This window comes from Dipodomys merriami, unplaced genomic scaffold (genome assembly GCF_024711535.1).
Source record: "Dipodomys merriami isolate MVZ:Mamm:240054 unplaced genomic scaffold, mDipMer1.0.p SCAF_15, whole genome shotgun sequence".
Lineage (NCBI taxonomy): Eukaryota > Metazoa > Chordata > Mammalia > Rodentia > Heteromyidae > Dipodomys > Dipodomys merriami.
In genome coordinates this window covers 21,486,208-21,511,462 of record NW_027202826.1, presented here as the reverse complement: position 1 = coordinate 21,511,462, position 25,255 = coordinate 21,486,208, and the positions used below count along the sequence as shown (strand labels likewise).

The 25,255-nt window shown below is 41.3% G+C and overlaps 1 protein-coding gene across 1 annotated transcript in view; it reads right to left on the bottom strand.

The window, feature by feature from the left end:
• Tet2 (tet methylcytosine dioxygenase 2) overlaps window positions 1-25,255 on the bottom strand; it is an 85,687-nt gene that overhangs the window by 36,842 nt on the left and 23,590 nt on the right. Inside the window, exon 2 of the mRNA XM_070022381.1 lies at window positions 20,497-20,644. The gene's annotated coding sequence lies outside the window, so the exon portion shown is untranslated. The remainder of the gene's footprint in view (window positions 1-20,496; window positions 20,645-25,255) is intronic.

The window sequence follows — 25,255 nt, the reverse complement described above, 5'->3', positions numbered from 1 at the left end:
AATGAAATCACAAATAAAACCAAAAAGCACATTTAGATCCAATTTGTCATTTTTTGTCTAACCTTTTACTACAGTAATCCAATATTCCTCATAAATAAATTCTGCCTTTCTGAAGAGCCAAAAAGAGCAGTTTCATTTTCTGGAAATATCCATGATTTTTAAGCAGAAGGGTTACCATTTCTTAGTCAGGTAATAAGTACATTTCTTTTTGGGTGATGTTACCCCTTCCTTCACTCTCTCCCACTTTCCCCCTTTCTGTGATTTATTTCTTTTTTTTTCTTTCTAAAATCTAAAGGTCAAATTATATCCGAGTAATTTAGCATAAATAGGAACACACAATCATTATCTATGGCCATTCCATGTTTTCAGCTAATGGCACAGAACAATTTTCTAAGAGAGAGAGAGAGAAAAGGAGATGTATAGAAGGAAAGGGAGAGAGAGGGAGGGGGTGGGGAAAGAGGAAGGAAGGAGGTGACACCATGTTCCTTATGACCTTTATCATTGATGTGAAGATTTATGAAGCATCTCTATTTTGAATACTGTCCCTTTAGCTAGTAGCTAACATTTTGGTTTCCTAAGACCAAAACAGGTTTTCAGCCATAGCAGTTTCCCTTTGATATTTAATTCTGTGCCTTTTCTTGCCTCTCTGACAATAATTTATTATAAATTCAAGTCGCATCGGCAGCATCTGTGAAACAATTACTGCATCTAGGACTGACTTTGCAGTCTAATCCATCATAATTATGACAGTCCTCTTTGAAGATACCATGATGCATGACTTAAAAATAGCACATTAGTGTGCAAATGGACCTGCATCTCATTTCACCAATATGCATTTAGGGCTGTAATTTAGCTCAACACCATTTGACTCTTTGAATCGCTCAAATGTAGTTGCACTTCTTACCACATCAGACTACATAGATGAGGCTCAAAATTTGTGAAGGGTTTCTATTCTCTTGTTCTCTCTATTGATTTTGTAGGTAGTATTTCTTTTCCTGCTCTTAGTGTAAAAAAAAAAAAGGCACAGATCATTTAAGTCTTTTCTCAAGGGAAAACCCTATGCAGATGTTATGATAATGCAGTTTAATTAAATGCAATCTTGAGGTATTGAGAGGCTGTGAATTGGGAGAGTCTAAAGTTAACACCGCTGTGAACTTAGATGGACGTGTGGAAATGAAAGTCTTTGCTTTACCTTCAAATTTACACCAGCAAAGAAACTTAAGTATCTTGCTGTTCTACTTATTTAAACAGTTTGCCTCTAACTGGGTATTTCTTCTATCAGGTAAAAAGATTCAATGTGGCTATCAAAGCTTAAGCCTACAAGGTTTGAAACAGTAACCCTTGACATTATAATTGAATAGCAAGTTTGATTTCTTTCACGAAGTTTAAGAACCATTACTTTGTTGTATACATACTTTAATTTCAGGTACAAGTGAGAATTTAGTTTTCTAATTAAATCTTGTAAGTGCAGCCTTGTAGCCTCTTGAGTCCCACAAGTCACCCCAAGAATATAATCCCTGACTGTTCATTTCTAAACCACAACTACATACACTCAAACAAAATTGAGGATTATTAGGCAACTTTTTATGTGGGTATAAATAGAAACAATGACAATTGAGAAATTGTAGTATATCCCTACTGGTATGTTGAGTAATTTAGCATGAGTTTTTTTTTTTTTAATCCATTAAAAAACACTCAGGTCTGGGAAGGTGGCTCAGTGGTAGAGTGCTTGCCTTGCATGCATGAGGCCCTAGGTTCGATTCCTTAGCACCACATAAGCAAAATGAAAAAAGCCGGAAGTGGCGCTGTGGCTCAAGTGGTAGAGCACTAGCCTTGAGCTGAAGAGCTGAGGGACAGCGCCCAGGCCCAGAGTTCAGGCCCTACAACCGGACCCCCCCCCCAAAAAAAAAAACACACATAGTCAGGCTGGGTGCTGGTGGCTCATGCCTGTATGTAATCCTAGCTACTCAGGAGGCTGATATCTGAGGATCATGGTGATTTGAAGCCAGCCCATGACTTCAAGCCCCAGGACTAACAAAAAAAATTTTTTTAAAAAGAACCCCAGCCTACAAATTTTCTGTCATATACCTTTCTGTTCCCATTTTGATAAACAACTTGGCACACATACTATTATAGTAAAAATGAAGTTGTTAGAAATGCCTCATATCAGCTCTAGATCAGAATCAATCAACAGGCATATTCTGTTTAGACCTCTTAACCTTAGACATCAATGTAGATCATTCTTTATCGTGAAAGATCCAACAGCTAGACTCTGCCCAGCCTTCTCTCAGTCAGCCTATGAACAGAAATGTCAGTTTCAAGATGGGTACTAGTGGCTCAGGCCTATAATCCTAGCTAAATTTTGAGGATCATGGTTCAAAGCAAGGCCAGGCAGCAAAGTCATCTGTGACATCCTTCAACTAAGGACACACACACACACACACACACACACACACACACACACACACACACACACACACACACACACACACACACACACACACACACACACACACACACACACACACACACACACTTTCCTTCCCTATATGGCTTAAGACTCTCTTGATTCATCACAGAACAAATACAAATTCTGACTATTATTAATAAGACTCAAAATGTCAGGTTGAATTTAACTCCTAGCTTAATAAATACCACCAGTGGTGAGTGGCCAAAACATATTCATGCAAACATTGATTCTCATACATTCAGTTTGACTGAAAGCAGCCTTCACCCAAACATACACACTGTGCAGACAGCAAGTTCACATGAAATGTAATAGTTTTGTCCTTTTATCCACTTCACTCTGAAACATCATCAGTATTTGAATGTGAGATTGACACTAAAATGCAGTTCGAACTTGAGATTACATTTGCAGACAGTCTGCCTCTTTGGAGGAAGATTATTTTACCTGGTACCCTGTTTCCTGTTTTGTTGTGGCAAGCAGATCACCACTTTCAAAAAAAAAAGTAATGAAACCAAATTCATGCTAAATTACTCCCAAACTTTGAAATTAACTGGTAACACTATGTACTTACTACTATGTCTTTACCCATATTTTATTCTTCATGCTAACCTAGTCAGTCAGGAATACTCAGCAACTTTTCTACAACTAGAAACAATCCAAGAAAAAAAATGGTAAAAATAAAGTTGTATTAATTAGCATTTTGAGTTCATTGCACATTAGAAGTCTATTTTTTCTATCCCTGACACTCCACAGAAAGACAAAAAATAATAATGAAGCTGGAACTGGTGGCTCATGTGTATACTAGCTACTTGGGAGCTGAAATCTGGGGATCAATTATTCAAAGCCAGTTAGGGCAGGAAATTCTTTTAAGACTACAACCAGCAAAAAGCCAGAAGTGGAGGCCTGGTTCAAGTGATAAATTGCCATCCTAGAGTGGGAAAACTTGAGTTCAAGGAGCAGTGCTGGTACAATAATAAATAATAAAAACAAGAAACAAAAACCAGTTAAAAGACTCCCCTAACCTGGGAAATTTATTCTTCACAGAACCCAAAATGTGGTTTAGAGAAGAAATAATGTTGGAGTCCTGGATTGCTTGCTTGCAAATAGGCATCTTCTATCAGTTAGTATGGAGGGAAGGGAAGGGGACCTGAACATTTCTAAGTCAGGATAGAGAATAAAAATTTGTTTTTAGCGGGCTGGGAATGTAGCTTAGTGGTAGAGTGCTTGACTAATATGCATGAAGCTGTGAGTTCAATTCCTTAGTACCACATAAACAGAAAAGGCCAGAAGTGGCACTGTGGCTCAAGTGGTAAAGCACTAGCCTTAAGCAAAAGAAGCTCAGGGACAGTGCCCAGGCCCTGAGTTCAAGCCCCAGGACTGGCAAAAAAAAAAAAAAAAAAAAGTTTTAAGGCCCAGTGCTGGTGGCTTAGGCCTGTAATTCTAGCTTTTCAGGAAACTGAGATCTGAGGATCATAATTTGAAGCCAGCTCAGGCAGAAACACCTCTGAGACTCTTATCTCCAATTAACTTACCAAAAAGCCAGATATGGAGTTGTGGTTCAAATAGTAGAACGCTAGCCTTGAACCAAAAAGCTCAGACAGCACCCAGGACCTGTGTTCAAGTCCCAGGAGAGGTACATACATAGACAAAATGTTTAGAAATTTGTGATTTTTTTTCTGCTAATAGCTGGCTGCATAATTAAGATACTCATAGTGACTCACATAATAAAAACTGAGGGCATGAAAAAGGAAAATGGAGTTGGATACTTTCTACTTCTGAAATTACTCAAGTTCAAAGTTGCAGCTGTGACCCAAATGAACCAAAGCCAGTCCCCATCCTTCCCAGCCACAGAGGAATGATGCAACACAGAACCATATTTAAAATCTATCAATGTACTTTGTATCAAAGCAAATCCAATTTTCTGCACTTCTGGTTTTAATTCTTCACTTGAATCTCCTTTTTCATATTAAAAGGACAGTTTTCATTTTTTGTGCTAAAACAATTCCTTGTAAATTAATTTATTACCCAAACTATAAACCCCTAAGATGAATTTTGTTCTTAATTCCATATGCTTATAGCATTAATTTCTAATAAGCTTTGTGAGCTCATGAGAATCTAAGGGAAGGAATTAGTCCCCCTCTCCTAGAAAAATCTGTATAAAATTTCTAGGTATGAGCCAGGTGGCCTTGGCTCATGCCTGTGATCCTAGCTACTCAGGAGGCTGAGATCTGAGAATCGTGGTTCAAAGCCAGTCTAAGCAGGAAAGTCCATGAAACTCTTATCTCCAATTAACCACCAGAAAAAACAGAAGTGGTGGTGTGGCTCAAGTGGTAGAGTGCTCGCCTTGAGCTCAAGAGGCTCAGGAACAGCACCCAGGCCCATATATATATATATATATATATATATATATAAACTCTGCAGTTTCATTTCAAGAGTTCAGCCCAGTTTTGGAATGTTAGTTTACTCCAAAATCTTTTAAAAATAAGATCTGGCTTATTTTCTTGTGTATGTAAAACTAGCTTATTGATAATTTATTCTCTCTTCTTGAAAGAATACTTTCTATTCTGAATTTCCTTGAAAGCAGTATCCAATAGTAAAGCCATTCAAGGAAGTTACTTCCATTATGTCCATGAAAAAAATAAGCTTTTTAGACTTCTGGGAACATTAGAGCAGGTATCATCCTCTTCCTATGAGTGACTAAAATAACTAAAGAAAATAAAAATAGGGGCTGGGAAGGTGGCTCAATGGTAGAGTGCTTGCTTTGCATGCATGAGGCTCTGGGTTCGATTCCTCAGCACCACATGAATAGAAAAAGCCAGAAGTGGTAGAGCGCTAGCCTTGAGCTGAAGAACTGAGGGGCAGCGCCCAGATCCAGAGTTTAGGCCCCATGACTGGCAAAAAAAAAAAAAAAAGGGGGGGGAAATATCCTGTAGTAGCACTAGGTAACTAGGGGATAATTTTTTTGAGAGACGGGTTTTAAGATTTCTAGAAATACAAAACAAGCCAATCCACAAAGTATATTGCTGTCTGTTGCTGGTGGCTCATGTCTGTAGTAGTCCTAGCTACTCAGGAGGCTGAGATCTGAGGATCATGGTTCAAAGCCAATCCTGGCAAGAAAAACTCCCTCCCCCGCCCCGAGGCTTGAACTCAGGGCTCAGGCACTGTCCCTGAGCCTCAAGGCTAGCATTCTACCACAGCCCCACTTCCAGTTTTTGAGTGGTTAATTGGAGGTAAGAGTCTCATGGGGACTTTTCTGCCCGCTGGCTTTGAACTGCAATCCTCAGATCTCAGCTTCCAGAGTGGCTAGGATTATGGGCATAAGCCACTAGTGTCCAGCTAAGAAAAACTCTTATTTTCAATTAACCACCAAAAAGCCAGACGTGGAGCTATGGGTCAAACTGTAAAGCCCCATCTTAGATCTAAAAAGCTAAGTGAATGTGAGGCCCTTAATTCAAGCCCCAACCCAAACTAACCAACTAACCAATGAAAAATACATTGCTACCTGTCTAGTCATAATCTCTTATGAGGTGACTCAAATGATAGAGCGACAGTGAGTGAGTGCAAGGCATTGATTTCAAGCACTAGACCCAACTCCCTACTCCTCCCACACCTCCTTCCCCAGCAAAACCAGTCATGGAATGTATAAAGAATAAATAAGCAGGGGCTGGGAAGGTGGCTCAGTGGTAGAGCGCTTGCCTTGCATGCATGAGGCCCTGGGTTCGATTCCTCAGCACCACATAAGCAAAAAGAAAAAAGCCAGAAGTGGTGCTGTGGCTCAAGTGGTAGAGCACTAACCTTGAGCTGAAGAGCTGAGGGACAGCGCCCAGGCCCAGAGTTCAGGCCCCACAACTGGACCCAAAAAATAAATAAATAAATAAATAAGCAAAGCCTTGGCACATCTTATTTGGAGGGCATGGGCTGGGTAGACAAAAATCAACGGGAGAGATGAACAATGCAATGGAAGCCCTTTCTCCCCACGTGAAGCGGAAGAAGGAGGAACACTAGAGAGAAGAATGCTAGGGTTGGTGGCAAGCTTAGCCTGGCATAGAGAAGCTATTCTGGCAACTCGGCACACCACGTTCCTGGAGATAACCTTAATCTCTTTTATTTCTTCCTCTTCTAATCTGACTTTCTTTTTCACTGATGAGTTCTTTTTTTATTTTTATTACGTGTGTGTGTGTGTGTGTGTGTGTGTGTGTGTGTGTGTGTGTGTGTGTGTGCCAGTACTGAGGCTTAAATGCTGGGCATGTGCTGTCCCTTAGCTTTTTTGCTCAAGGCTGGTACTTTACACGACTGGAATCACAGCTCCACTGGCTTAGTTGGCTAACTGGAGATAAGATTCTCAAGATTTGGGGCTGGGAAGGTGGCTCAGTGGTAGAGAGCTTGCCTTGCATGCATGAGGCCCTGGGTTCGATTCCTCAGCACCATGTAAGCAAAAAGAAAAAAGCCGGAAGTGGCGCTGTGGCTCAAGTGGTAGAGCGCTAGCCTTGAGCTGAAGAGCTGAGGGACAGCACCCAGACCCAGAGTTCAGGCCCCACCACCGGACCCAAAAAAAAAAAAAAAAAGATTCTCAAGATTTGGGCTGACACCCGTCTTTTACCCTCAGATCTCAGCCTTCCCAGTAAGGAAGTTTTCAGGTAAGCTAGCATCCAGTTAGTGCTCCAGCTTAATACTGGTTGAAAAGTCCTCAACTGGGTGGGCTGGGGCACCAAAAAAAGAAGAAAAAAATAAAAGGACTAGCTCACATAACAATCCTTGACTAGAGTCCAGGACAAGTAAAATCAGAGGTACAAGTAGATTAAACAGAAGGGAGAGGCAGGAGCTGCTCTCTTAAGCAATATTGTATTTTTTTGGGAGGGGGGATCCGGTCGTGGGGCCTGAACTCTGGGCCTGGGCGCTGTCCCTCAGCTCTTCAGCTCAAGGCTAGCTCTCTACCACTTGAGCCACAGCGCCACTTCCAGCTTTTTTCTTTTTGCTTATGTAGTGCTGAGGAATCGAACCCAGGGCCTTAGGCATGCAAGGCAAGCGCTCTACCACTGAGCCACCTTCCAGCCCTTAGGCAATATTGTAAATTAGTACAAAGACTCTTTTTAGGGATAATATTCTAAATGTCTTCACAAAGAGAATCTTTTTTTTTTCTTTGCCAGTCCTGAGGCTTGAACTCAGGGGCCTGGGCACTGTCCCTGAGTTGCTTTTGCTCAAGGCTGGCATTCTACCACTTGAGCCACAGCATCACTTCTGGTTTTTTTTCTGCCACTTCTGGCTTTTTCTCCGTTGAACCCCAGGCTTTGTGCATGCTAGGCAAGCACTCTATCACTAAGCCACCTTCCCAGCCCTTGAAGAGAATCTTTTGAACATTCTAAGACTCTTTTACAGACTTCCATTGGGTATATATACGGTGTTTTCCTTCAAGGGCTAGGGAAATAAAAGGAGAATAAAACCTGTGTTGAGAAAACAAATTTCTCCTCTGCTCTCAAAACATAACCAACAGACAAGTCTTTAGTGACACTGAAGGATCAAAGCCTTCTGCCCTACCAGCAAGTGTGCAAGTCAGCAGATGACAGAAAGCTGAGGTCCTAAATGCAGTCACCCTGACCCCAGCTACATGTGCTAAAGCCTCAATTGTTACAAGACGAGAGCTCAGCCATACCACTAATGCCCACCCATTTAGATGCCATTTGAACCTATCTTAGTTTTCTGAGTGAACAGCTGTAAAACAGGCTTGCCACACTCCATCCTTCCTTTGTAGGTTCAACAAATAGGCTCAAACAGCTCAAAGACCTCCAGAGAACACCTTTATGGGTAAAAGATAGAGAGGAAGAAATGCATAGGTGGAGCTATGGAGTTATGAGAAAAGAGGACTGGAGTTTCTCTACCTTTCAGAGGTGATTCGGTGATCCGGTGATCTTCAAATTCAGCTTCGAATTTATTGACAGAATTCAGACCCCCCAGCCCTTCAAAGAGCTTTTATGGAAACCTTAATCTAATTTTAATAAATTGGGTGGGGAAACTTAGGAAAACCTATCATTTTCTAGTTTCTCTCAAGAATTATCTGGCAGCATTCCTCCCCCAGGCCAGGAGAGTGTCCTTGAGCTAATTAGATTGGATTCTAGTGAAATGCCTGAAGGAGAGAAAGTTAGAAAGGAAGACCAGAAGAACATGTCAACTGACAACACCCTGGAAAAGAAAAAACTTCACCTAAAAGAAGAAATAAATCTGTGCCCCCCCCAAAAGAAAAAGAACATGTTTCACAACTAATGTTCTTACTGTGCTAGAAATAAGTGACAGATTTCATGAGTCATTCATGGTAAAAGTTTTTGGCTGAGTGGAGCTGAATGGTAGAAGCTTGCCTAGTATGTGAGAAGTCCTGGGTGAGATTCCCCAGCCTTTGGGATCTATGGGGTGGGGGACGTTCGCAGACATTCTTTGAAACAACAGATGAAAGGTTAAGTTAGAAAATGTACTGAAGTTAAGGGGGAAATCTAAGGCAAAAATACTTAGAAAATTCCACAAAATAGCTATATATATAGCTATATATAGTTTTTTAATTTAATTTTTTTCTTTTTTTTCTTTTTGTCAGTCACAGGGCCTGAACTCTGGGCCTGGGCACTGTCCCTCAGCTCTTCAGCTCAAGGCTAGCACTCTACCACTTGAGCCACAGCGCCACTTCCGGCTTTTTTCTGCTTATGTGGTGCTGAGGAATCGAACCCAAGCAGTCTACCACTAAGCCACCTTCCCAGCCCAAAATAGCAATATTAAAAGAAGCAAAAACCAGAGTACTGCCAGGCGCTGGTGGCTCACACCTGTAATCCTTGCTACTAAAGAGGCTGAGATCAGAGGATCATGGTTCAAAGCCAGCCTGTGAGACTCTTATCTCTAATTAATCACTGAAAAGCCTGGAAGTGTCACTGTGGCTCAGGCAGTAGTGCACTAGCCTTGAGCAAAAAAATTAAAAAAAAAAAAAAGGAGCCCAGGCTCAGAGTTCAAGCTCCAGGATGTGGTGGAGTGGGAAAGACCAGAAACCTGCCCAAAACAAATTAAAATGGTTTGGGCACTCACTCAAAATAGACTCTAGACTCCAGTGATAAGGAAAAACTCATCCACAGCCCACAACCACCCAAGGGCCATTTAAAACTTTAATGTCTAAAGACCAGCACACTCCCTGCCATTCCTTGTTTTGTTACTTTAAGTCAGGATTGGTGCCAGGCACTGGTGGCTTCTAGCTACTCAGGAGGCTGAGATCTGAGGATCATGGTTCAAAGCCAGCCTTGGCAGAAAAGTCTCCAGGAGACTCTTATCTCCAATTAACTACTCACAGACCGGAAATAATGCTGTGGCTCAAGTGGTAGAGCGCTAGCATTGAGCTGATGAATTCAGGCCCAGAGTTCAAGCCCCATGGCCAACTAACTAACTAACTTAATAAATAAATAAATAACTAGGAGACAGGGTTGGGAAGGTGGCTCAGTGGTAGAGTGCTTGCCTTGCATGCAAGAGGCCCTGGGTTCCATTCCTCAGCACCACATAAGCAAAAAAAGCTGGAAGTGGTGCTGTGGCTCTAGTGGTAGAGTGCTAGCCTTGAGCTGAAGAGGGACAGTTCCCAGGCCCAGAGTTCAGGTGCCACAACCAACAACAACAAAAAAAAGACAGGGAGACAGGGTTGGCCTGGTGGGTCAGGCCTATAATTTTAGCTATTAAGGAAGATTCCATGAGAGGATCATGATTTGAAGCCAGCCCAGGCAGGAAAGTCAGTGAAACTTTTATCTCCAATTAACTACCAAAAAGTGGCAAATGGAGCTGTAGCTCAAAGTGCTAGAGCTCAGGGCTCAGGGACAATGTCCAGACCCCTGAGTACAAGCTACTCTCTCTCTCTCTCTCTCTCTCTCTCTGTAGGACCCATTGACCTTGAATTTCCAGTAAAGCCCAGGGTTCTCAATCCCTTCATCTACACACACACACATACAAACACACTCTTTCTCTCCTCTCTCTCCTCTTTCTCTCTCTCCTCTCCTCTCCCTCTCCCTCTCCCTCCCTCCCTCCCTCCCTCCCTCCCTCCCCCCTCTTCTCTCTCCCCCCCCCTCTCATCCATTGACCTTGAATTTCCAGTAAAGCTCAGGGTTCTCAATCCCTTCAGAGAATAACTCAACCAATCCAAATAAAGATCAGTTTGAATCCAGCCCAGGCAGATAAATCCAAGAGATTCTTATCTCCAATTGACCAGCAGATAGCTGGCCTGGTAAAGCACCTGCCCTGAGCAAAAAAAAAAAAAAAAAAAATCAAACAAAGATAAGAGTCCAAGTTCTGGCCCAAGAGCTAGCATCAAAACAAACAAAAACTTATACTCTTGCCAAGCACTGGTGGCTCACACCTGTAATCCTAGCTACTCAGGAAGCTGAGATCTGAGGATCACGGTTCAAAGCCAGCCTAGGCAGGAAAGTCCGTGAGACTCATCTCCAATTAACCACTAGAAAACCAGAATTGGCGCTGTGGCTCCAGCGGTAGGGTACTAGCCTTGAGCTGAAGAGCGCAGAGATAGCACCCAAGCCCAGAGTTCAAGCCCCACCACCGACAAAAAACAAAACAAAACAAAAAACAACTTATACCAGCACTAATCGTAATTCCTACCAAATAATGTAGTTACCAGTTGCCTTGAGGTTCAAAGTCACAAATATGGCTGCCATTTTGTAAAACCTTGGAATGCATATTCAATGTACTTGCTTGTATTTGTGCTTTCCCAGATTGTAATCTTAATTAACCCCAAATGTAAAATTTTTTTTCTTGTTTGGATTTTTGGTTTGCTTGTTGTACTAATAGAGCCATATCTTGACTTATACACTTTGCCAGTAAACTGGAGATAAAAGTTTCAGGTTTTTTTGTTTGTTTGTTTTTGGGGGGGTCCAGTCATGGGGTCTGAACTCTGGGCCTGAACTCTGGGTGCTGTCTCTCAGCTCTTCAGCTCAAGGATAGCGCTCTACCACTTGAGCCACAGCGCCACTTCCAGTTTTTTTCTTTTTGCTTATGTGGTGCTGAGGAATCGAACCCAGGACCTCAGGCATGCAAGGCAAGCGCTCTACCACGGAGCCACCTTCCCAGCCCCTCAAGTTTTTTTTTCTTCTGTTGTTGTTGTTGTTCCTGCTAGGTCTGGCTTCGAACCATCATCCTCAGATCTCAGCCTCATGAGTAGCTAGAATTTTAGGCATGGGCCATGGGCACTTGGCTTAAGTTTGGCTATGGTGGATTTATTTTAGGTCAACACAGCTGTAAAGATGCTTGTGTATTTTTCTAAATAATTCTTTGCTCAAAGAAGGAAACAACCAAAAAAAAAAAACAAAAAAAAGAAGGAAACAAAAGCTTGAAATAAATACCCAAAAATAACAGTCATGAGCTGGGAGCTGGTGGCTCAAGCCAGTAATCCTAGCTATTCAGGAGTCTGAGATCTGAGGATCTTGGTTCAAAACCAGCCCAGACAAAAAAGTCTATAAGATTCTTATCTCCAATTAACCACCAGAAAATGGGATGTGGTGCTGTGGATCAAAGTGGTAGAGTGCGAGCCTGGAGCAAAAGAGCTAAGGACAGTGCCTAGGCCCTGAGTTCAAGGCCCACAACTTACAAAAAAAAAAAAAATCAGTAATGAGTACAGTACATCTTCAAATGCATTAGTATAGCCTTAAATTATTTTGACTAAAAAACCTACAACAAGAAAATGAATTGTTTTCCAACTCAATAATTTAGGAAAATAAGCAAGAAAAAGTAATTAACAAAGCATATACTAGGCCTGATTTTAAAAAATTAAAGTAGGTTCTTCAGGAAAGAATCTAGTAAATAGAAAATCTAAAACAATTTAAAAAACTGCATAAGCTAATGTAGACAGAGACAGAGGTGTTCTATTGACACAAAGTATTTTTTTTTATTTTTTATTTCTTTGGCGGTTATGGGGCCTGAATCTGGGCTTGGGTGCTGTCCCTCAGCTCTTCAGCTCACTTGAGCCACAGCACCACTTCTGACTTTTTCTGCTTATGTGGTACGAAGGAATCGAACCCAGGGCCTCATGCATGCAAGGCAAGCGCTCTACCACTAAGCCACCTTCCCAGCCTAAAGTATTTTAAAAAATACTAAAATAATAAAATGGACAAATTTTTTGAAACTAATTCGACAATAAATTCAAAAACCTAGATACACTGCATGATAATAAAGGGAAACATGATGCTAACCAAAACATCTCAAGAGAAGGTATAATGTGGCAATAAACATTGTGAGGTCCTAAGTTTGGTCTCCATCTCTGGGCAGGTGGGGATGGGAAGAGAAGAATCAAGACATAAACATCAACTATCACCCATAAAGTCTCTATAGTGAAACATTTATATTTCTCAATACCATTGGGATTAGCACACTGAATGAATGCTCAAACTCATACATCTCAGTTGTAACAACTTTGAAATTCCACAAGTGTTAGTTACCATTAAATACCTCTATGGTTTGAGCTCTGTCATAATGTAACTGCCTATGAGCTTCTCAAGCATTGACAATGAGTTTCTAATACTCCAGCTGCCTGCCCCCCACCCCCTTCCACAAACACACACCAGGGCTGCCTCTTCAATGGGCAGGTGTGGTATGTATTTTAAGAAAGAACCAGTGGAGACAAATGAGAAAGAAGAGGTTAAAAAAAAAAAAGGGGGGGGGGCCACACAGTGAACTGCCTGATTGCTTAGCATGTAACCAAACACTGTGAGGAATAAGAAGACAGGATGTGTCTCAGAGGAACTTCAGGTTGTGGAGCAGACCAGCGCAAGCAAGGCTAGGAGTGATTTCCAGCTGTGACACTATGAAAAAGGGAAGGTCAGCAGAACAACAGCAACTGTGAAGGCTCAAGTGTATCAGATGCTATGTCATGCTGCAGATCTCGCGGGGCCGGAGGAATCTGAGTGATCACATGATGATGAGAAGATTGGACAGTAACCAGGTCAGGGATATGAAGCATGTAGTCCTTTTCTTTTTTTTCTTTCCCATTGGTATTCCAAACTGAGGTCTTTATCTTCCACAAAACTATCCCAGGACATTAGGAAAAAAAGGTAAGAACACTAGCAACCCGTCCATTTCTGTGCCATCCAACCAGATAAACTCCTTGAGGGTAAAGGGAGCTTCTTGCTTTACACATTAGATAGTGACTGTCCGTTAAAGGGTAGTAAGAATGATCAGAAAAGCTTAAGAATAAGCAAACTGGGGCAATTTAAACTGATCATTAAAAAATAAACAGTAGCAGGAACAATAAAAACCAAACAGATAGACGGAGCTACCTAGAGAAGGAAGAGGTAGTTTTGAAGAATAGAAAAGAAAGGATAAGTAGTCATGTCAGCACTGGGTTTGGGATACGGATGACCACAAACTTGTAGAAGGTCTTGCCCCAAAAGTTCAATGTTCTTAGTGTTGTAGGGAGCAAGCTGGCAGAGAGGATCTAAGAATCTGTCACCACCGCAGCTATGCGTGAGCTCATAATGAGCTCACATTCAAGAGTGAAAAGAGAGAAACAGTCAGGCACCGGTGGCTCACCCCGTAATCCTAGCTCCTTAGGAAGCTATGATCTTGGAATGGCAGAAAACTAGCCCAGGCAGAAAAGTCTATGAGACTCTAATTAACCACCAAAAAGCCAGAAGTGGAGGTGTATCTCAAGTGACAAAGGACTAACTTTAAGCAAAAAAGCATGCAAGAGCCTGAAGCTGTGAGTTCAGCTCCAGTACTGGACACATGTGGACACACACACACACACACACACACACACACACACAAAGAGGAGGATTCAAGATCTTGAAATGATAGTCAAGGACTGCTGATTAGTTTGCTGGTTTGTAATTTTTTTTTTCATAGTGCTGAATAAGGATCAAAGCTAGGGCCTTGATTATGCTAGGCAAGTGATCTACCACTCATAGCACCAGTGATTTTGATTTTTTTCATTAAAGTTTTTAAAATAAATATGCCAGTTAATTATTATCACTAAGGACATCTTGGTGAATTTGAAGTTTTGGCAATCATGAATAAACATCTGTGTGCTTGTGCATTTGAGAATGCAACATTTTTAACTCTTTTTGGTAAATATTAAGGTTTTTAAAGAAAATGTCAAAAGGCTTGTCAAGATTCAAAGACTGTGGATAGAAATGGTTAGACACAAACCCATTAACTCTCTGATCATGGATGTTCCTATAAAACCAACCATGACAGGTTTCCTAATTTTCTTTTTCTTCTTCTTCTTCTTTTTTTTTTTTTTTTTTTGCCAGAACTGGGGCTTGAACTCAGGGCCTGGGCACTGTCCCTAAGCTTCTTTTGCTCAAGGCTAGCACTCAACACTTGAACCCCAGCACTATTTCCAACTTTTTCTGTTTATGTGTTACTGAGGAATTGAACCCATGCATGCTAGATAAGTACTCTACCACTAAGCCACATGCCCAGCACTCCTAATTTCCTTAATAGTACAAAAGCTAAGAGAAAACGCTGGCTTCCCATTGTGAGAAGTATCTGGTCTGATTAGCCCGGCCAGTGATGGGTAAACATTTCTGGAGTCTTATTTGCATAACTTTCTTTTCCTGGTGATTTCACCAAGTCTCGTTTCTGCCTAAAATACCTTCTGACACCAACAGAAGGTAAGAGACTTCATTTTTTTGATGAGGAAACTGAAAGACAAGAGTGGTAAGAATGACTTTCACAGGGCAGTCAGCTTGGTTGACTTGTCCTACACTCAAAAGGACACATCATACATGGATAATGATTTACATATATAAAAAAAAGCTGCAGGGCCATTTGTGAAGTTAGGAATTGCCAAAGGTCTCAGCTGAAGCCCTGGAGATTGTCAGTGGCTTTCTCAAGCCCAGTCCCTTGAGATTTGCCTTTACCAGACACACAAGGTGCCGTATGACTGAGGTTTTGCTTGTCTTACCGAGACATATGTAATGGAGATTGTAAGAAATAATCACCGTCTCTCAAATACACAGCTTCTTACTTGCTAAATAATTACATTTTAATTAATAAAACATGAACAGGATGGTTTGAAGAGTGTAGTTTGGGCAGCATTGTATTAGATGACCCAGAGAGTCTATTTAGGATATCCAGGGTTTTTTTTTTGTTGTTTGTTTGTTTGTTTTGCCAGTCCTGGGGCTTGAACTCAGGGACTGGGCACTGTCCCTAAACTTCTTTTGCTCAAGGCTAGCACTTTACCACTTGAGCCACAGTGCTACTTCTGGCTTTTTCTGTTTATGTGGTACTGAGGTATCGAACCCAGGGCTTCATGCATGCTGGGCAAGCACTCTACCACTAAGACACATTCCCAGCCCCTATCCAGATATTTTGGAATGTGTCCTATCATTCTAGCTAATTTTATATTTTGAGGTAGGAGGATCACTTGAGCCTATGAGTTCAAGGTCAACCTGAGCAAAAGAGTGAGACTCTGTCTTGGGGGGAAAAAGCCCTATGATCAAGCTTGTTAGAACGATGACTGCATGCTTTAGTTCATTAGAACGGTCTCTAAGGAAGGCACCCTGAAGTTTTCATTTAGTGAATACAGATGGCGATTTAAAATTGAAGGGTAATTAGGAGTACATCAAGAATATCAGGCAGAGAAACACAGATTTTTATCTGTGTCTTCTAGCGCAATGAGTTTAGAGGCTAAAAAGAAAAGTCACTTTTTATTTTTTTCCTGAGAGAAAAAGTGCACCCAGCTGCCAGTGGCTCTTGCCTGCAATCCTAGCTACTCAGGAGGCTGACATCTGAGGAAGGTAGTTCAAAGTCAGCCCAAGTAGGAAACTTTGTGAGACTCATCTCCAATAAACCACCAGAGAAAACTAGAAGTGTCACTGTGGCTCAAGTGGTAGAGCGCTAGCCTTGAGCTGAAGAGTGCAGGGACAGCACCAAGGCCTAGAGTTCAGGCTCCACCAAAAAAAAAAAAAGTGCATTAGGAATGGGATGATGGTAGCTCGCTCCTGTAATCCTACCTACTCAGGAGGCCAAGATAGAGGATCATGGTTTAAAGCCAGCTGAGGCTTTTTAGGAAACTGTGATACTTTTATTTCCAATTAACCACCAGAAAACTAGAAGTGGCACTGTGGCTCAAGTGGTAGAATGCTCACCTTGAGCTGAAGAGCGAAGGGACTGTGCCCAGGCCCAGAGTTCAAGCCCCACAACTGACAAAAAGAGAAGTTTAATTATGTATTATAATAAAATACTTATATATGATATAGCAATTACAAATCTATGATAAATAATGATTTTTAGCATTGACTTCATTACTCCAATGTGCAATAAAAATATAAAACTTGGGGCTGGGAAGGTGGCTCAGTGGTAGAGCTCTTGCCTTGCATGCCTGAGGCCCTAAGTTCGATTCCTCAGCACCACATAAGCAAAAAGAAAAAAGCCGGAAGTGGCGCTGTGGCTCAAGTGGTAGAGCGCTAGCCTTGAGCTGAAGAGCTGAGGGACAGGCGCCCAGGCCCAGAGTTCAGGCCCCACGACTGGACCAAAAAAAATTAAAAAAAAAAAAAAAAAGACAGGTGCTCTATCATTTCTACTTTTGGACTTTTTTGCTAGTTGGAGATAAAGATCTCCTGGACTTTCCTGCCTAGGCTGGCTTCAACCTACCACTCTCAGATTTCAGCCTCTTAAGTAGCTAGGATTATACATGTGAGCCACTGGTTCAGCTTTCTTTTATACTTTTATGTTTAGAACTTCTTGGTATTGAGTATACTACTTCCTTGTACTCCTTCCCCCTCCCTCTCTCCCTCCCTCCCTCCCTCCCTCCCTCCCTCCCTCCCTCCCTCCCTCCCTCCCTTCCTTCCTTCCTTTCTTCCTTCCTTTCTTCCTTCCTTCCTTCCTTCCTTCCTTCCTTCCTTCCTTCCTTCCTTCCTTCCTTCCTTCCTTCCTTCCTTATTTTGCCTCTCTAGGCAAACATTCTACTACTTGTACCACATCCCCAGTCCCTAAATACACTAAAAAAATTAATTTTTCTTTTGTCTATTTTCCACTTCAAATTCAGTTCCAAAAGGACAGAAAGTTTTATCTCATTTATTATTTATGTATTTATTTATTGCCAGTCCTGGGGCTTGAACTGGGCACTGTGCTTGAGCTTCTTTTGCTCAAGGCTAGCACTCTACCACTTGAGCCACAGTGCCATTTCCAGCTTTTTCTGTGTATGTGGTACTGAGGGATCGAACCCAGGGCTTCGTGCATGCCAGGCAAGCACTCTACCACTAAGCCACTTGTCTCTTTTCTGAAAGAGGGCTGGGGGGGAGGGTGTAGTTCAGTTGTAGAGCATTTGCTGAGTTTGCATTAGGCCTTCTCTTCTATCCTTGGCAAAATAAAAAGTAAAAAATAATTAAATGAAATAAAATAACTGAGATAAACATTAAGTAGTGTGATAAACATTATTAATAATAAAATAAATGCTAGTACAAAATTGAGAACTTACAACATGCCAGGCTTTAACACATCTTACCCATTAAATATGCATATTATTATTATCTATTATTACTTACTTTGCTTCTTGCCAAATAAAGCAAGGCTTAGAGAATTTAAATAATTTTCCCAAGAACACACCCCTAATAAATGTACTAAAAATAAGCTCTGGGTTTATTTACTACTGAAATTCAGCCCTAGGCTGAGTTTCTCCAACTGTAAAAACTAAATGTAAAATAAGATTTAAGGTGGGAGGGACTTGGGAAAAAAAAAAAACTTTTCAAAAAGGTACTTGTAAAAATCTTTTTCCCCAAAGCAGTGAATATTTTAATCTCTTCTCCTCTTTATTAGTTATCTTACCTTTTTTCTATAAACTTTTTCATTTCTTTCCTTAACTACCATTCACCTCTAAGAAGAGAAAGCTGAGTAATGCTCTGACTTCACTAAAGAGAAAAAAAAAACAACTCCATCTTCAAAAATCTGTTCTCAGTTCTCAGGGAAAAGACAAGAACAGAGTCCTCACCCACATTGTAAAGGAAAGCCATGATTAGAGCAGGGGGAAAAGTAAAGAATGCTTTATTCATAATTACCTAAGACTTTCCAGCATGAGAGGGGAAAAAGGAAGTCTATTTTCAGTAACAGTGCTTACTGTGAAAATATTAACATGCGAGGGGAAAATTTTCATTCTGCGAGTTACGACTGTGCTGCGGTCTCTTTGCCTCGCTGTGACTTACAATTCCGAGTGGAGGTAATCTAGGCAGAAGCGCGTGCCCTGTGAACATTGGCCTCATCCAAGCCCCATCCAATCATGGGAGTTGAAGTAAGGACACACTGGAAGGGTTTTCAGCACTAGGTCAGCCTCTAAGAAGTATCAAATGGCAGAATGAATACTTATGGTCTCAAGCCTTGGGAATGAGGGCAGAGATTAGAGCTACACGGTTTTTTAGAAGATCTGTTGTGCCGAATGCATAAACAAGATTCAATGAAGCTGAGAGTGACAAAAAGAAAAAAAAATCCCAATGATTCATGTTTATTCTGTCTAACTTCTGTTTCTTTTTTCTAGTACACCTATCACTTCTTAGCTGGTTCATAGTACAGGCAAAGGTGTATATATGGCAGAATTCATTCTAATTGTCATCACCATGAGTATTACATGTACATAAATGAAAATAGTCTCATAATTAGCAGGTAAGTGGTATTCAGAGCAAATGAGTCTTCATTAATATCAGTTTTAAAAACCACCTGGATTATGTATTTTCAGAAAGTTGTATGAGGGCTGGGAAGGTGGCTCAGTGGTAGAGTGCTTGCCTACCATACATGAAGCCCTGGGTTCGATTCCTCAGCACCACATACACAGAAAAAGCCAGAAGTGGCACCATGGCTCAAGTGGTAGAGTGCTAGCCTTGAGCAAAAGAAGCTTAGGAGCAGTGCCCAGCCCCTGACTTCAAGCCCCAGGACTGGCAAAAAAGAAAAGAAAAAAAAAGTTGTATGAAACATGATATAAATTCTCCCAAACTGCCATTCTAGCCAGGCACCATTGGTTCACACCTGTAATCCTAGCTACTAAAGAAGCTGGTTCAAAGCCAGTGTGGGCAGGAAAGTCCTTGAGACTCTTATCTCCAATAAACCACCAGAAAACTGGAAGTGGTGTTGTAGCTCAAGTGTAGAGCACTAGCCTTGAGCTGAAGAGCTGAGCGACAGCATCCAGTCCCAGAGTTCAAGCCCCTCAACCAACAAAAACAAACAAACAAAAAAACTGTCATTCTATACTTTACTCCAAAGCCAAATTGTCATGAAACCTGGTTGCCTGGACTAAGCTACACGCTTCCTGTCAGATAAGCCACTAAACTTATTTGGTCCTTAATGAGATTGAGGCAAATAGACTAGAAGTGATTTTAAAACTGTACAGAGAGCCAGGCACCAGTAGCTTATTCCAGTAATGCTAGCTACTGAGGAGGCTGAGATCTGAGGATCACAGTTTAAAGTCAGCCTGGGCAGACAACTACAGAGACTCTTATCTCCAATCAACAAGCAAAAAAGCAGGAAGTGGAGGTGTGAAATGGATCAAATGGTAGAAAACCAAACTAGAGCAGAATCAGATATGTAAGAGCTCCAGGTTCTGAGATCAAGTGCCAGTACCTCTCCCCAAAAGAAAAACTGTACACAGAAATACAGTGACAATTATTATAGAGATTACTTTTCTCTATGCTTGCAGTTATATTTGAATGCTCCTTATTTTGTTTAAAAAAAGTCATAGGCATTAAGAATGTGATGAAAACCTTCCTTTCATCTAAAAAATCCAGATAGACATCAAAGTCAGCACACAAAGAAATCAGAATTCATGGGGTTGGAGGTGTAGCTCAGGTCATAGAGTGGCAGCAAGTATCAGATACTGAGTTCAAGTCTCAGTCTCAAATCAAAACAAGAAACAACAACAGACAACAGAATTCACTTATCTTAAAATCTAGTCCTTGTATCCTAAATTTAGACAATACAGGTAGTAGGGAGAGAAACAAAGAGTTGAAGGTTGGGAGAGAGATTACCCATTCAACTGGAAAGATACTTATATTGTAACACCAGCATCTGTGGTTCCAATGCCTTACCAGCAGCTCTGTTCTTCCTCACTGTTCCTCCTGGATCATGTCCTCTTGGCTGAGAATGGACCCATCTCCTGCTTCCGAGTGTGCAGGCTCAACAGGAGCAAGGGTACATGGATAATCCTGGGAGGTTTGCTGCGGAAAGTCTGCCAGCCTGGAAAAGACAGAGTATGTCAGTGTGCAACAAGGACCAACACATCCGATACACTTGTGCCAAAAGATACGATGACTAGTTCAAAAGAGTTCAGATGTCAAGTGATTTTTTTCTCTTTCTTGTTATTGTTTCTAACATATTTAGAATGTACCATGTGAATTTTTTTTGTTTCTTTTTATGTTCCTCCCCCATGGTATAACCCCTGTTTTCACTGTATTTGATGTTGGTGCCCTGCATATACACTTCTCTAGCTTGGGGAGGGAAAGGGGAAAAACAAAATGTTGAAATAGGGATACAGGTTGACCCATTGTAACAATGAGATGTACAAGACACTATATTGAAAATGAACTTTACAATTGAGGTGGGGAAGGGGAGGAAGGGGGAGTGTAGTTGTGGAGGTGGGAGGGAAGGATAGGGGAAAAAACAAAGGAGGAGGTTAACAATGCTTGATGGGAAATGTACTCATGGCCTTGCTCATGAGACTGTAACCCCTCTGTACAGTATTTTTACAATACAAATGTATTAAAAAAAAAAGAGTTCAGATGTCTACAACTGAATATAGCCATTATACTGCTGGCTGTTAAGAACATTTAAAGCTGTCAAGTGTAAGTGGCTCATGCCTATAATCCTAGCTACTCAGGAGGCTGAGATCTGAGGATCGCAGGTCAAAGCTAGCACAGGCAAGAAAATCCATGAGACTCTTATCTCCAGTTAGCTACCCCCCAAAAAGTTGGAAATGGACAAGTGACAGAGCACTAGACTTGAGTTAAAAAAAAAAAAAAAAAAAAAAAGCTCAGGGAAATAAACTACACAACTTGTGGATAAGACTGGGAGTGAAAAACTGGGAAAGAGCAGGGAAGGGGTGACATTGTCCCCAAAGAAATGTACTCATTACCTGACTTATGTAACTGTAATGCCTCTGTACATCACTTTTATAATGACAATTTAAAAAACGTAAAAAAGAAAAGAAAAGCTCAGGGACAGTGCCCAGGACCTGAAATTCAAGACCTAGGGCCAGAACTAAATAAACAAATTTATACATTAATTAATTAATTAAGGTCAGAGGATCTTTTCTCAAAGGAATGACAATCTTAAATGCACCTATAATAACATCATCTAATAGATGGAGAGAAATTTTCAATGCCCAGAGCATCTCTGTCCCTCACATCATTATGGCAATTATAACTAGGCTTGGGAACCATTGGCTTATCTTATTTCTTCTGTGGAAAGCCATGGTCTTTAGCCTAAGTGATCATAGTATTACATGATGTAAAGCTGAGACCTTTTATCTGGAGATTCTGATTTGCTGGGATCATATGAAGCCTCATTTCCCAGGTGATTGTATAGCGACACTGTGGTTGAAAATCATTAGTTCAAACCCTGGAATGTTTAATCTTTTAACCCATACAACTTTGTTGGAACATTTTTAGTTCCCAACAGTCATTTATTAGGTTTCAATTTTTTCAAATTCTTACCAATACTTGCTATCTTTACCTTTTATACTTGGATTCATTTTGGTAAGTGAGAAATGGTTGAAGGTTTAGATATTATAAATAACCATATACAAAATAATGTCTTATTGTCCATATGCAAAGTGGCTAATCAGAGTTCATGAGACTTTTATATCCAATTAACTACCAAAAACCCAGAAGTAGACTTGTGGTTCAAGCCTTAAGTAGAAAAGGCTAAGGAACAAAGACCTGGTCCTGGGTTCATTAAAAAAAAAAAATAGAATACAGGGGCTGGGAATGTGGCTCAGTGGTAGAGTGTTTGCCTAGCATGCATGAAGCCCTGGGTTCAATACCTCAGTACCACATACACAGAAAAGGCCAGAAGTAGCATTGTGGCTCAAGTGGTAGAGTGCTAGCCTTGAGCAAAAGAAGCTCAGGGACAGTGCCCAGGACCTGAGTTCAAGCCCCAGGACTGGCAAAAAGAAAAAGAAAAAGAAAAAAAATTCATGTTGACTCACACACTAGGGAATATTTTTTAAGAAAATTAATTCAAAGCAGTATTATCCAGCTTATTCTCTGAATTTTCCCTTCCTTGACTAGATAGATTAGGAGTTAAAGAGATCTCTAAGAAACCCATCTGGAGGCTGGGCACTGGTAGTTGAAGCCTGTAATCCTAGCTACTCAGGATTTAAGGATCACAGTTCAAAGCCAGCCCAGGCAGGAACATCCTTGAGACTCTTATCTCCAATAAACCACCAGAAAACTGGAAGTGGTGCTATGGCTCAAGTGGTAGAGCATTAGCCTTCAGCTGAAGAGCTGAGGGACAGAGCCCTGGCCCACAGTTCTAGTCCCACAACTGACAAAAAGAAAAAAGAAAAAGTAACCACCCATCTCAGGACAAGCATGAAGGATAACTGCTAAAGGGAGGGGTTAAAATAAGAGCCATTATTGGGAGGAGTCTTGAGAATGGAAATTTGTGAGCAAATTTAAATGTCCCTTTTAGGGGTTGGGAAGGTGGCTTAGTGGTAGAGCACTTGCCTTGCATGCATGAGGCCCTGGGTTTGATTCCTCAGCACCATATAAGCAAAAAGAAAAAAACCGGAAATGGAGCTATGGCTCAAGTGGTAGAGCGCTAGCCTTGAGCTGAAGAGCTGAGGAACAGTGCCCAGGCCCAGAGTTCAGGCCCCACAACCGGACCCACCCCACCCCCCCAAAAAAAATAAAAAGTAGCTTTCAAACCAAACACATAAACATTTTTTGAAACTGAATGATCGAAACTACAAGAAATTGTAATCTTTCTGAGTTAGTACTGTTCCTAGAGAGATGTTTTTCCCTTTTAAGTGGAATCTCCTTTAATTTTATCTCCATTAACTATTCACTGTTTTTAAGAGGTAGTTTCTAGCTGCATGGCAGGGGCTCATGTCTATAATCCTAGCTACTCAGGGGGCTGAAAGCTGAGGTAGCAGTCCAAAATCAGCCCAGGCAGGAAAATCCAGGAGACTTTCATCTCCCATTAACCACCAAAAAGCCAAACACGGAGATGTGGCTCAAGTGGTAGACCACTAGCCTTGAGTGAAAAAGTGCAAAGAAAGCACACTGGCCCTGAGTTCATGCCCTAGGACTGGTACACTTGCACACATACACACATACAAGGAGTATCTACCCAGGCTTGGCAGTACATGTCTGTAATCCCAGTTTTGAAGAATCTAAGTAAGGGGGGGGTCATGAGTTTTAAGCTAGCTTGGGCTATAGCAAAACCCATCTCAAAAGAACCCACCAAAAGCCAGGCACCGGTGGCTCATGCCTGTAATCCTTGCTACTCAGGAGGCTGAGATCTGAGGGTCGCGGTTCAAAGCCATCCCAGGCAGGAAAGTCCGTGAGCCTCTTATTTCCAATAAACCACTAGAAAACTGGAAGTGGCACAGTGGTTCAAGCGGTAGAGCACTTGCCTGGAGCTGAAGAGCACAGGGACAGTGCCCAGGCCCAGAGTTCAAGCCCCACGACCCACCAAAAAAAAAAAAGAACCAGCCAATCAAAAACCTCCAAACAAACAAAAAGTTATATCTACTTCCTACTATATTTATTGATTGATTGAACGTCAGTCATGGAGCTTGAACTCCGGGCCTGGGCAATTGTCCTTGAGCTCTTTTTACCCAAGGCTAGTGCTCTACCACTTTGAGCCACAGCTTCACCTCTGGTGAAGATAAGAGTCTCCCAGACTTTTCTGCGGGAGCTGATTGTGAACCACAATCCTCAGCAATCAGCCTCCTGAGTAGCGAGGATTACAGTCATGAGCCACTGGCACCCAGCTACAATAAGAGAAAGAAAGCACAATACCCTGAAGTCAAGCCCCAGCACCATCATATTCCCACACATGTACATGCATACCAATGAAATTGATTTCCCTCCTAACTAGGTAATTTTTAAAAAATCCTGTCACTCAACCTGTAGTGTTACATGTATACAAGCTATACACAGTTTTGTATAGGGACATTTACTTGGAGTCTAAAATTAGTTATTTTTAGAAGATGGACCTTTCATTGATCAAAAGCCACCAAACCCTTCCATGACAAACAGGAAATTGTCATGAGTGACCTCATTCTCCTTTCTCCCCTCTGCTTTGAGAGCTCCCCATGGCGTGTCTCTTCAAAGCATCAGTCACTTCAGATACAATGCTGTTGGAGAGCTAGGAAGGTGGCTCAGTGGTAGAGCACGTGCCTTGCATGCCTGAGGTCCTGGGTTCGATTCCTCAGCACCACATAAGCAAAAAGAAAAAAGCCAGAAGTGGCGCTGTGACTCAAGTGGTAGAACGCTAGCCTTGAGCTGAAGAGCTGAGGGACAGCGCCCAGGCCCAGAGTTCAGGCCCCACGACTAGACCCCCAAAAAATAAAATAAACAAAACAAAAACAAAATTGTTGGAACTTTCATTAGAAAAAAATTAAAAGAAATGATTCCACCAAATCTCATTTCCAATAAAAAGGCATAAGAGAAAAGAATTTACAAAAACACTTGAAAATATGTAGGAAAACTCTGGCCCTATATTTATCTGTATTGGTTAAAATGAATTACACATTTTGGGAAATGGGAAGTAAAATGAACATGAAGTTAAAATACTTCTATCACAAATAAAAGCACTTTAGTAAAACACCAGTTAATAACA